This window comes from Cryptomeria japonica, chromosome 7 (genome assembly GCF_030272615.1).
Source record: "Cryptomeria japonica chromosome 7, Sugi_1.0, whole genome shotgun sequence".
Taxonomy (NCBI): domain Eukaryota; kingdom Viridiplantae; phylum Streptophyta; class Pinopsida; order Cupressales; family Cupressaceae; genus Cryptomeria; species Cryptomeria japonica.
In genome coordinates, this window is record NC_081411.1 from 51,512,677 (window position 1) to 51,525,642 (window position 12,966).

Sequence of the window (12,966 nt, forward strand, 5' to 3'; positions counted from 1 at the left end):
TATGCTGTATGATAATTCATGTATATATATCATATGTGTGTATGTATGCATAATTGTTCTTCATTCCCCAATCAAGGAAGGTCACCTAGAAGAAGGGAACACATGTGTCTTTTGAGTCAACATGAGAGAGATCGAGAGATCTCAATGCTTTGCATCGTCCTCAAGTAGACAACACTAAGGACAACAAATAGAAGAATGAGAATAACATATAGAAGAAATAACACAAGAGAGGAGGAGAGAATCTGCTATGCTAATGTAACTAGTCTAGCACGTCATCTACCCCCCGATCTTGCTGATCAATGTTTCGGGAAGGCAGGGAACACGCTAGAGGAGGAACATCCAACACAGCGGATGGAGCTATCACAAGATCCAAACAAGGGCTATGTTCATGTTTCGAGCCACATTGTTCTTGTCTAGGAGCTAGGATAAGTGCTTTAGAAAATTCATTAGATAAATGGTTATCAACATCAACAAGTTCATATTCACTATCAGAAGCAAGAGGAATAACATTTTCATCTATATCATCATCAAGATTTATAAAAATAGGATCTTTAACTCGCACAGGATCAAGATCATCATGCATCTTATGTTTAGGAGATTTAGGCTCAATGTTCGACTGAGGAGAAAATGGAATAATGCTTGTTGAAGGTGTTTTTGGAGATTGCAAAGTTTGAGAAGCAGCTGCCTCAGCTCTAAGACGACGCTTTCGTCGGCGTTCACGTGCAGAACGATTTCATCTAGTCTTAGTAGGAAGTGGAGACGATTGAGGAGGAGGAATGTTCTCATCCTTAGCACTTGGGTGTGTAGGTTGTGGTCTCTTAGGTTGGATGATAGGAGAAGAAGAAGGTCTCTTCTCTCTATAAAAGGAAGGAGGAGGAACTGCTCCATACAAAGGAGGAATTTTTAGTTTAGGGAGAAGACCAAGTCCATCATGACGAGGAGGTATAGGTCTACTCTTAGGAAGTTTATTAGGTATAGACATAGTCACATCCATAGGGATGGGTTGGGAATCTTCTTGAGGAAAGACATTAGTTTTATCTTTCAAAGGAAGAACTTCCTTCTCAAGAATGATAGGAATGTCAAGTTTAGGTGTTCTAGGTTCACTTAGAGATAAGATCATATCTATTTTCCACTTTTGATAAGATTTGAAAAGATGATCACTTCGCGGAGGAAGAGATTGGAATTGTTTAGGCCAAAAGTAATCTATAGGAACACTAGAAGTTCTTTCAGCTGGTTTAAAGAGACTATGATTGACAGTAACAACTTCACCATTATGGGGAAATTTCAAACACTTATGAATAGGAGAAGCAATAGCTTTCATGGAAGATAACCAAGGATAGCCAAGCTTCACACGAAATTGTTCGGAAGATGGAATAATAGCAAAGTTCACATCAAGGGATTTGTTATGGACTTCAATAGGCAATGTAATAGAACCAATTGCGGGAGAAGAAAATGTATCAAATAATTTCACAATCACATCTGTTTTGTCATAGATCACTTGATTCAATTGCAAAGTAAAAAGAAATTATTCAGTAATAACATTAACCATGCACGAAGGATCAATAAGCACTCCACGGCAAGGTGTATTCTTAACTTTTGCAACTATGTATAAAGGACCATCAAGTGCCCTAATGGTTTCGCTAGAATCAAATGTGATGGAAGGTTCTTTAGGGATTTCTTGCTGCTCTACAAAGTTAATCACATTCGGAGTCATAGACACAAGACCATCAGATGAGAGAGAGGAATCATTAGTCTCAATCGCATTAGAGGTATGAGAAGTATGAGAAGGTAATGGATCAGTAAAAATTTGAAGATTTTGATTAGGAGGAGCTACAGATGTGTTGCCTTTATCATTCACTCCAGAAACAGAGATAGTATTATTATCAATCAAATCTTGAATTTTACCCTTTAGAGAAAAACATTTTTCAGTGTCATGCCCAGACTGACGATGAAAATGACAAAAAGCTTTATGATCAAAATAAGGTGAAGTTATCTTTGCAGGATCAATTTGCCTTATAGGAGGAAGGCTAAGCACATTTTGTTCCAATAATTTATTCATAATACCATGCAATGATTCATTCAAAGGAGTATACTTTCTTTCTCTCTTGAAAAATTTAGAAATGGGGGGCACACTTGATGCTGCATTCACATTGTTGTTGATGATGTTTTCATTGAATTTGATGGAATCTCTGTTCGGTTTAAACTTCCCAAATGGTTGTTGACTGCTATCACCCTTATCACTCGGAGCCATAGGATGTGATTGTTCCATTTGACTCATAGTCAGTTGATCATTGTGAAGAGTGGCGCACAACTGTTGGAAAGAAGTAAACTCAGAAAACAGAAGTTTGTCTCGAATGTCTTTTTGTAAATTAGAAATAAAGATTCTTTGGATATCATTGTCAGGCACTGGAAAAGAAATTTGAGCATACAAATGCTTATATCTACCAATAAAATCAGTCACTTTTTCTTTCACACCTTGTTTACAATGCATTAAATCAATCAAAGTAACTTTAGGACTTATATTGTTTTGAAATTGTTGAATGAAAGCATTTGCAAGTTGTTCGAAAGAAGTAATAGAATAAGAAGGCAACGAGCAATACCATTGTAGGGCTTTGTCTCTTAATGTTCTAGTGAACAGTTTTGCAAGCAACCTTTGGTCATAAGCAAAATCAGTACAAATTGTTTGAAAAGTCTTAACATGTGTTAGAGGATCTCCTTTACCATTATAAAGCTCCAAATGCAGGATTTCAACATGTTTAGGAGGGATAACTCGAACAATGTCAAGAGAAAGTGGGCTCGCAACGTCAAATGTGGGCACACTGAACTTAGATTGATTCATAGAGGCAATTTGTTGCTGTAAAGAAGAGACAGTTTGTGCAAGATTATTAATGGTCGCTTCAGTCGACGAGTTCATATTGGATGTGTTAGATTGAGATGGAGGTGTTATGTTATTGAAAGAAGGTAGAGAGTAAGGTGGTGGGACCCTATGATAATTAGCCATAGGAGAGGATTGGATAGGAGGAACACTACAAGGAGGAATGGAATGGTTGAATGAATTGCCCCCTTGCATCATGTTCATTTGTGGAGATATAATAGGGACACTCATTGAAGGAATGAATGAAGAAGTCGGATTGAATGAAGGAAGAGGGTTAATTGAAGAAGAAGGGTTGCCCCCATGACTGGTGATCACAGGGGGAATATCTTGTATAGAAGTAGCCATTATGTTTGATGTAAAGGTAGGTATACTAGCAATAGGAGTTGTCAAAGGAATAGAATGATTGACTTGTGTAGGAGGTTGTGTATAACCTAAATTTTCAGCACAACTCTTCATAGGCATTACATTCGAATCCACAATGTGTGCAATACCACGCAAAACATCAATTCCATTCTTATCACTTTGAAGCATGCGTTTTAGACCCTCAATTAAAGGAAGAGCTTGACTATCGGGATACTCATGAGACATCCATTGGTGAAAATCATCAAATTGGTTATCCAATTTGGAAAGTTGTTCAACGGAAACTTCATGGGGAGCTTCTTCATCATTAGGAGGATTAGAGGAATTACCCATGTCCTCGTTAAAAAGGCTATTCAAATTAGGTTCCATCTCCTCAGTAGTTAAACCTCGGAAAGACTTAATTCTACGGCTTCGTCTAACGGGAATAGTGTAAGTAGGGCTTATTGTTGTAAAACTCATGCACTAGAAAGAGAGAGAAGATTTTGAATTTAGAGGTAGCAATTTTCAGTAAAATCAGCCAATCTTCTGGATTTAAGCTGTTAAATGCAGTCACAACAGTCTCCCGAAATTTCGGAAAAAAAGTCCGGGACCGTGGCACCCGGAGTGCAACACGGTCCTTGCAACTTTTTTCGAAATTTGCAGGGATGAAAGGTATGATGATTTTAGAGCTAATCTGAAAAAATTGAGTGATTTTACGATCTGTAGATAGGCCAAATTAAAGTTGCAAATTCAAAATTGAACCCTATCAAGATTGTCGAAAAATGCAAAATTTGGATTTTGAAAAAAAAGAGGGAAACTGAAATTTTGAATTTTATGATTTTAGAGGGAATGTCAAGAGCAATGCAAATTTTGAAATTTGAAAATTGACTCAATTTCACGCAAAATTCAATTCTGAAAGCGGAAATCAAAGTTGTTGTAATTAAGCACTTAATTTCAAAAGTCACAAAATGCAAGAATTTGAATAAAGCACTAAAATTTCGAATGAATGTAAACACAATTTTCAGATTTATGACAGTAAGAACGCAATTTTGACACAGAATTTCAATTTCAATGATTTTTGAATGATTAGAAGCCTTAATCCAAGCAATCACAAGACCAACTTTGACTGTAATTTTGAAAGTGTTAGAATTGATAAAATCAGCCAAAATTCTGGATTTTAGCAGGAAAATACAGCAAGATCTCGCTCCCAAAATTTTGAAAAAAATGTCGGGGACGATGGCGCTCGGAGTGCAACACGGTCCTCGCAACTTTTTTCCAAATTTTCAGGGATGAAGGATATTGTGATTTTATTGCAGAATCCAAAGTTACAGCTGATTTGGAGATGTTTTGATTGGTCAAATTGTCGGACAAAGGTTGAATTAAGAGGGTTTCAAAAATTAGGGTTTTGACATTTAACCACTTAATTTTCAGAATTAAAGCACAAATATGAATTGATAATTTGTAATAGAAGGGCAGATCTGAAACAGGCATTAACATTTAGACATTTCGCAAGTTCAATTACTAAAAAGAAAATTTAGGGTTTTTATGCAATCACCTCTAAAATTTTGCAAAAGATCAAACATGGAAATGTAATCAATAAGTATGAAAAATCAGAAAGGATGTTCACGTCGGGTTCACCAAAATGTAAAGCGGAAAATCGCAATCGAACCCTAGTTGCTCTCCCCTCTTCCAACTCCAAGGAGAGAGAAGGGAGGTTCGCTAGGGTTCGATGGTTTTCACTTAGGGGAGAGACTTTACATTCAAAAGAGGGGTTGAAACTCATAAGATCCAATCCCACGCAATGCAAGATTGGATGCTAAATGAATTTCAAGGGTTAGGAAAGCAAGGCTACCCTCTTTTGTAAAGAAATGTTGTTAAGGAAATTAAGCTAAGCATGCATAGAAAGTCATAAAGATTCGCTTATAAACTGAGTTCGGGTTATAGGATGAAGCTGCGGACCTGGAATTAGCAGTAAAATGTCGATACGGCGCTGTCCTGCAAATTTGAGCAAAAGTTGTTAGGACGATGGCGCCCGGCGCCACGGTCCTCCAAAAAATCCGCGAAACGAAGGGGGATCTGTTCGTCTCTGCACAAGGATTCCAGATCTTCAATTTCAACCGCGTACTTGCAACCTACACACAGAAAAGCGAAGATGATTGGGGGGTTAGGGATTAGGGGTTTGCCTTTAGGTCAAACCCCGGTTTTGGAATTAACCAAGAAATGAGCAAGAGCTGTAAATGTAAATGACTGTAAAACAAGTACTAATACCTTGTTCTAAGGATGTTGGTATCCTTATGTGCGAAGGTTTAGATGTTGTATGTTGTATGTTGTAGCATGTAGTATGTGATCTCCTCTTCAATGGTTGAATCTTTGTCTTGAATGCAACACTTGGCCTTGAATGGAGACTTGAAATGATCAATTGCTTGAAGGAATGCTTGAATACTTGAATGCTTGAGTATAGTTTCCACGCCTTTTTCATCATATCGAATGAAAGAGGAAAATGTAGTTTATATATTTGTCATTTAGGGCTGATAGACTGATTTTCCCGACCTTAGGCCGACCAGGGAAAGTTAATTTCCAAATTGCAAACAAAAAGACCCGAGCCCCTTAGGAGACCGGGCCCAAAATAGGACCCAGGGACCAGGGCGCTGGGCGCGCTGGGCGCTTTGGTCCCACCTCCCGAGACAGCAGGGTGCAAGGAGGTTCAGGCCAGGGTGCTTGAAAAATGCAGTTTTTGGTGTCATGAGCAAGTTTTGGGGTCTCCATTCAGGTTACGTGTTGCGTCGCCATCGTGAAGACCGAAATGCAGTCGAAATTGCAAGTGTCACAATTTTAGGACGCTACAAAAACTTTAATATCTTTGAATCTAGACATGTTCTTGCAACAAAAATTGATCGGCGTGCTTATATAGCCAACTCAAAGCTTTGGAGAAAATTTTGGACCAATTCGTGCTCAAATGAAAACTTACTAAAAATAGTAACCTTATGTATATTCAAGGTTGAGACACCATTTTTCCAACATTCACCCTAGTGCCACTAAAATGAGTTTTCTGAAAGGGAGATGTAAGAATCTAGGCCTATGATATTATATTGGATCCTAATTTTGGTTTTTGACAACAATTAAATGCAGAATAAGATAATTAAGTTTCAAAATGGGATAGGACACATCTCCTAGAGTTGGGGGGAGTGGTAAATTCAAGGCTAGGATTGGTCCTCAAATTGTCTAGGGGAATCAAAACTAAAGCAAGTGCCAAGGAAAGTGTGAAATTGGTCTCACAATTAAGGAGTACAATTTACAACACTTCATTCCTAAAATTGTATTTTTGTTGTTATTGTAGTTTGAATATTCTTGCAAACGCCTCATGCTTGTAATATTTAGGCAAATAGGCATCTCCTTGAATATGTCAAGGGTGTGCTTTATTTTGGGATTCATTAAATAATAGAAAATATAAATCTACAATTAGGATTCTATTTTGCTAACTATGCAAATTATCTTGACAATGAGAAGAGGAGCTATCTATAAGAGGGAAAAGAAGTAACTTTCTATCTCATTATCTACTAAGGAGACATGCAATATTATTTCATATGGCTTTAAACTATATCTCATAAACTATTTTTCCTCAAACAATGATCATAATCATCAATAATAATAATAATAGCTTGAGTGTAGCCTACATGATATGCAATCTAGTTCACCATCAATGGACAAACATATCTACATTCATATGCACTATTTTAAAAAATTACTCTAGGATTGCTCTATGAAATTTCAATATATACTCTTTAATCATTATCTCACTCACATATTTACGAAGGCTCTTTCAAAGAACATCTTCCTTAATCTGTATGCTTAAATTGGGATTCACAAGCCCTTTCCATGATCAAATGCAAAATAAGGTGATACATGCAACCTAATACACAACCTTAAAGGAAAATATTATGATGTGTAATGTTGGCTTAGGTTTTCTCCTAAGGAGATATACCTTCATGTACTTTATAATCCAAGTGAACATATATGGCTTATGCATCATGCAATTTATCTATAGCCTTAATGTCCTCTCTATTTATAGTTACATGGAATACACATGTACAAGGTAAGATCATTATTTATATTAAATTACATTCCATTATACTTTAGAATGATTCATTTATCTCATAGACGCTAATATAGCATATTTTGTCTCTTTATATTGTGTACTCTACTTGTTTGAGTTGGTCAGTTTGATTTTGATTTTTAATATAGATCTATAAGCTAAATCTAATTATTACATATCTTCTACCATTGACAAACTTAACTAAAAATCTCTAACCTTTCAATTTACCATATCATTTAATAATAATACTCACTTACTCTTATATATCATTTAATAATACTCACTCACTCTTAGCTAATATAGAAGATGTGCTATTTATTAAACTTAGATAAATATTATAGAAGATATTTTATTAATAGCACTTGGACATAAAGAGGGTGCAAGGGCTACGTCGATAGTAAGATATAGATGAACTATTTGAGATGAAGAGGTTGTTGTCACATTCATTACTAGAGAAGAAGAGTTTATTTAACATTGTTTTATTCATAGAGCTACTCAGATCATGGTGCCCTTTTTTGTCGGAATTCTGACAACAAATGCAAGTAAGCTCCGACAGGAATGGTGCACCTACAACAAATTTCTTTTGTCTCAGATACAACACTCTCGTCGGGGCCTACGTTGGGCATGTCCATCGAAATTCCGATGATCAGGCTATATTTAAAAAAAACAAAAAACAATTGCCATTTGGGAATATAGAGCATTGCAAATATGGAATATGATTTGCTAAGCTTTCTCAAATATTGAACTAACCCTATATAACTCCTTACCTCAATGACTAACTAACTATGGTAAACTATATATTCTAATAATATACAAAATCAACAATCCCATATATTCTAACAATATACAAACACTGATAGTTCTGATACTTAATATAAGTACAGATCCAATAGCCAACAAGATGAGAGGGGGGGGGGTGAATCATACAAATTTAATCATCCATAAAACATCAGATTCAACCTCGGTAACATATATATCAATCATATAACCAAAAACTGTCAAACATGCAAACTCAAAAGCATATGAACAATATAAACCTCATAACACCAGATTTAACGTGGAAACCCAAATAGGGAAAAACCACTGTGGGATTTCAGACCCACTAAGAAATATACTCTTCTAGAGTATGCTCGGTTAAAAGCAAATCCTGTTAAAGATTACAAACACATTGCTAGATGTGACCCGGTTAAGGGATTTCCCTCAGATCTGTTAGGATCTTCACTTTGTTAGAAGTGACCTTGTCAAAGGATTTCAAACACTCAATTAGAATATCACCTTGTTAGAGGATTTACATATAAGACTGTTAAGTCCACTTGGTTAAGAGATTTCCTATCACTTTCACAAAATAACAGTAATACAATCTATCTGCAACTTCACATCTAAAATGCTAAAGCAGATTCCTATTTGTTCAATACAATCTAGACATAGAACTAATCTTGTCTATCTGCTGGGCATCAATACTCTGTTATTCTAACAGGTCTTCAAGCTTCTGTGCTCGGTAATCACTATGTAGCATCTCTGTGCATACACTTGCCCGCATACATTGTTTATCAACAGTTTCTTATTTATAAACAATCTTCTAACCGCTTAATCTCCTTGATCACATTTCCCATGATCAATCATAGCCATCAGATCTTCAATCTTGTCCAGGTTCATTGTATCTTTCGATCTGAAAATGTTTTACCCCGCCTTGGAACTTACACATTCACCTTGGAACTTGTGTTAGGGTAATGTGGTTCAATCAAAGCTGTAGATCTTCTTGCCGACTTTCCATTCCCTTAGATTCGTTAACAAACTTCTTTTACGGCTTGCCAATCATTGATCCGCTCCAACTCATCAGCTTCTTTCATTAAATATCACATGTAAACATTAAATGCATTCTGTTATAGCTCGGTTACAACTCGGTGAATACTAAACTTCACTCGGTAGACATTCTGTCTTCATTAACCGACTGCGATAACCTTAGGGTTTATCGACTAGGTTCCTTAGGGTTTACCGACTAGGTTCTTTGCTTGATAACATAGTATAGTATTAACCTTTACATTTTACATCATATGTATGATGTTAAAATATTCTAAAACATCAAGATCTCATCATTGTCTGACTCGGTAGAGTTGCCCATTGAATAACTTATCCCCTTATTCATCATATTCTTTCCCGTGGCTTTACTGACTTCTTTATATTCTTCATATCATATTTCTCAAGATATGGCAACATCATATTGAATTAGAAAATCAATTTCTTGACATCAATGACAAAATAATAATATCAAGATAGTAAAACATCTTTAATCAGTTATGTCCATAATCATCAACAACCTTCTCAATATCCTTATAATGTAATATTGCCAAAGAGGGACTATTTGGGTAATGAAGACCTTGAGAAAGCATGGATATGAGAGTGAGAAAAATGATAGAAGTAAGATGAAAAGCCCTGATGAAGATAGGTAGCCATTATGCATTCTACTATAGTACAATGACTAGTTATAGGTTAGAGATGACATACAAGGTCATGAAGGGTTAAAGGATGCAGAGATTACAATCCTCGCAACGCACTAAGATTATAAAGATCTCAAACGACAAAGTGACCTCTCACACTCCATAAGCAAAGATGTTTATATACAAGGATTGGATAAGAAAAAAATGTAGCAATTTAATGAAAAAGAGTAGAAGCAGTTAACAACTTTACCCAAGTAAGGATTTGATCCAATGCCAAAAGGGCCAAAGGCAGTTACAATGATTTAGGGTTAAAGAGGTGTAAGGTTTAGATGAATGAGAACATGATAGTATCGTAGCAGCAATATGAATAAATCTTTGATAGTCCCAAAGTATGATAGACCTACTGATGCACAATAAAAAGGATGCACAAGAACACAAGTTCAACTGTTAGTATGTTAGTGACACAAACGAAAGACAAACGAACCTGTAATCCTTTATATGCATATCAAGAGAGATATAAAATAGACAATAAGAAGCATACAAAAATGGAAAAAGGGAATGAAAACTCCCCAAGATGATCCTCACAATGCTCATAGTTGCTCCTCCCTTGTTCCTCTCCTCTCCAAGTTCCTCGTGAGTGTAGCCCTCATATTTTTGCACTATCTATGGATGTCTTATGGAGATTCAAGATTATGAAAATGAAAATAACTACTTATGCAAGTGTAAACAAGCTAATATGAGAAAGTACCTTAATTATTCTATGTTAATTTTATCCAAAATAACAAAGAAAATGCTCCTAAAATGCTCTCTCAAAATAACTATAAGTTTGATGCATACAAGCTTTATGGAACCATTTGAAGAAGGAATGGGCTCTATTTATAGAAAAAATAGAGAAACGAATGGTTGAGATTGAGTAATCTCAACAAGGGTCAGGATTGAAAGTTAATCAATCCATGTGATAAATTTCAACCCAATCCCAGGATGACAAATGTCAACATGAGATGGCTTGAGAAGAGAGGGAAGAAGCATTAAATGCTTGAGATGACATGAAGGTTACCTTTGGAGGGTTTTGTTAGGTTTGAGTTAGTGAATAAAGCTTTTATCCAATAAATAACACCTCTATCCAATGGACAAACTCTTGTGCAAGAGTTAGTGGGGTAACCATGGTCAAAGAAATGAATGCTTGAAGAGACCTATGAGTTAAATGGGGGTTGAGTTAGAGGGAAAGCCTCTAACCATGTGGGCAAGTTGAATTAACCATTAATGGTTATGTAAGAGTCATAAATGGCTATGTAAGAACCATTAATGGTTTGGAAGACTTTAGGGGTTAATTTGTTGAAGACATAAAAGCCTTTAATGCTTTTCAAAGACTTTGGAGGCTTTGAGAAGTGACTTCAAGTTGCTTAGGAATGTGACAATAATTAGGGGATGGGATTAGGCTAATTAGAAATGGTTTAGAAGAATCTAGAATGGGTTTAGGATGCAAGTGGGTTTGGTGGGTGAGAGAAAATAGGATTTTAATTAAAATAAAATTACTTTATTTCAACCAAATAGTGCAACTTGCATTTGTAGGAGAATGCAAGTTGGGGGGGGGGGTAGTTTAGAGTTTTAAATAAATATTTATTTATTTATTTAATATGAGGAAAGGGGTTAAATTAAACAAATATGTTTTATTCATTTAATTAATTGTTAGATTATGGTTTAATGAATTAATTTAAATAAATTGAATAATTTATTTAGTTAATAGAAGAAGAGATTGAGGATGAATTAATTAAATATTAATTTAATTAACTGATTATTGATGGTTAAAATAATCAAATAAATATTAAATATTCATTTAATTAAGTGGACAGACTTATGTGTCTATATTTGCCCCTCTTTGAGACGATGCGGTTTATCGCATCGTTTCAAAGAAAGAAAGAAAAGTATGAGAAATATACCCCATAAATGTTAATTTAGTGGGTTGTATGCACCTTCGAGAGATGGGCCGATTTTTTTGAAAAATCGGGCAATCTTTTGTAAAAGAGAAAGAAGTTGGGGGGAGGTAGAATAGAAGAAATTAAAAATAATGGTGAAAGAATGGGAGAAAACGAAGTTAAAATGGAGAAATGAGAGGCTTCCGAAGTTCATAGGGACCACGATGATGAGCGGGGTGAATTAGGGTTAGGGCTGGGCGGGGATATATGGAGGGGAAGGGGTAAAATGATCTCATTTGCACTTATCTCCCTAGCAGTTTGGAGCTCTGATAGTGACCTTTGGCGAAGGAGTGAGTAGTAGTTATCATGGTCGTGCCTATAGGTGCGGATCCGTCCATACCAGCGGCCAAAGGACTATGGACCAGTGGTACGCAAATCTTGAATTTTTCCTTTTATGCATTTTTGTCATGTTTTTTCAAACGTCAAAGTCCAAGTAAGACAATAGCGCTAAACATGTGTTTTAGTACTTTTGTCACCTAAAATAGTACTTTTGTGCCGCAATGGCACTATTGCATGGTTATTGTAGCGCTGTTGTTTGTTTAGCGCTTGTGTGTCGTAGATATAGCGCATTTGTAGTGTTAGTGCTGTTGTGTAAATGTTGTGGCACTTTTGTCATTAAATAGCGCTATGGTATGGTTGTTGTAGCACTTTTGTTGTTCTAGCGCTGTTGTGCATAAGTTGTAGCGCTATTGTCAGCAGAGTAGCGCGATTGTAGTAAAATACCCCAGTGTTAGAAAAAATAGCTCCTGATGCCTATGTTGAGTGATTGATTAGTTGTTTTGATGAATCACAGTAACCCCATTGAGACTAAGGTCATTGTGATAAATGCTTATTGTAGTCTAGGATTGCCAAGATCGATTACTTGTTGAGACTTGAAGATACTTGATTGAAAAGTATTTTTTGATAGCCTAGGTTGAAACTTAAGAAAGTTTGTAGCAAAATAACTGATATGTGTTGATATGTGTAGGAGGATCTTCCCGTCTTACATATGCAAGAGTGAAACCCTACGATCCAACAATTGCATGAGTAGTTGATTGAGGTGGAGAGAGATTGTATCTGTACAACTGGATTATATGACATGATGTACCTACCCATGATTAATATGAATCACAAACTATTGACAACATTGGTCAAGCGATGGCACAACGAGACGTGCTCCTTTCATTTGGTGATGGGAGAGATGATGGTGACGTTGGAGGACGCATGGAGGATACTTCATATCCCAATTAGGGGGGATATTTTGAC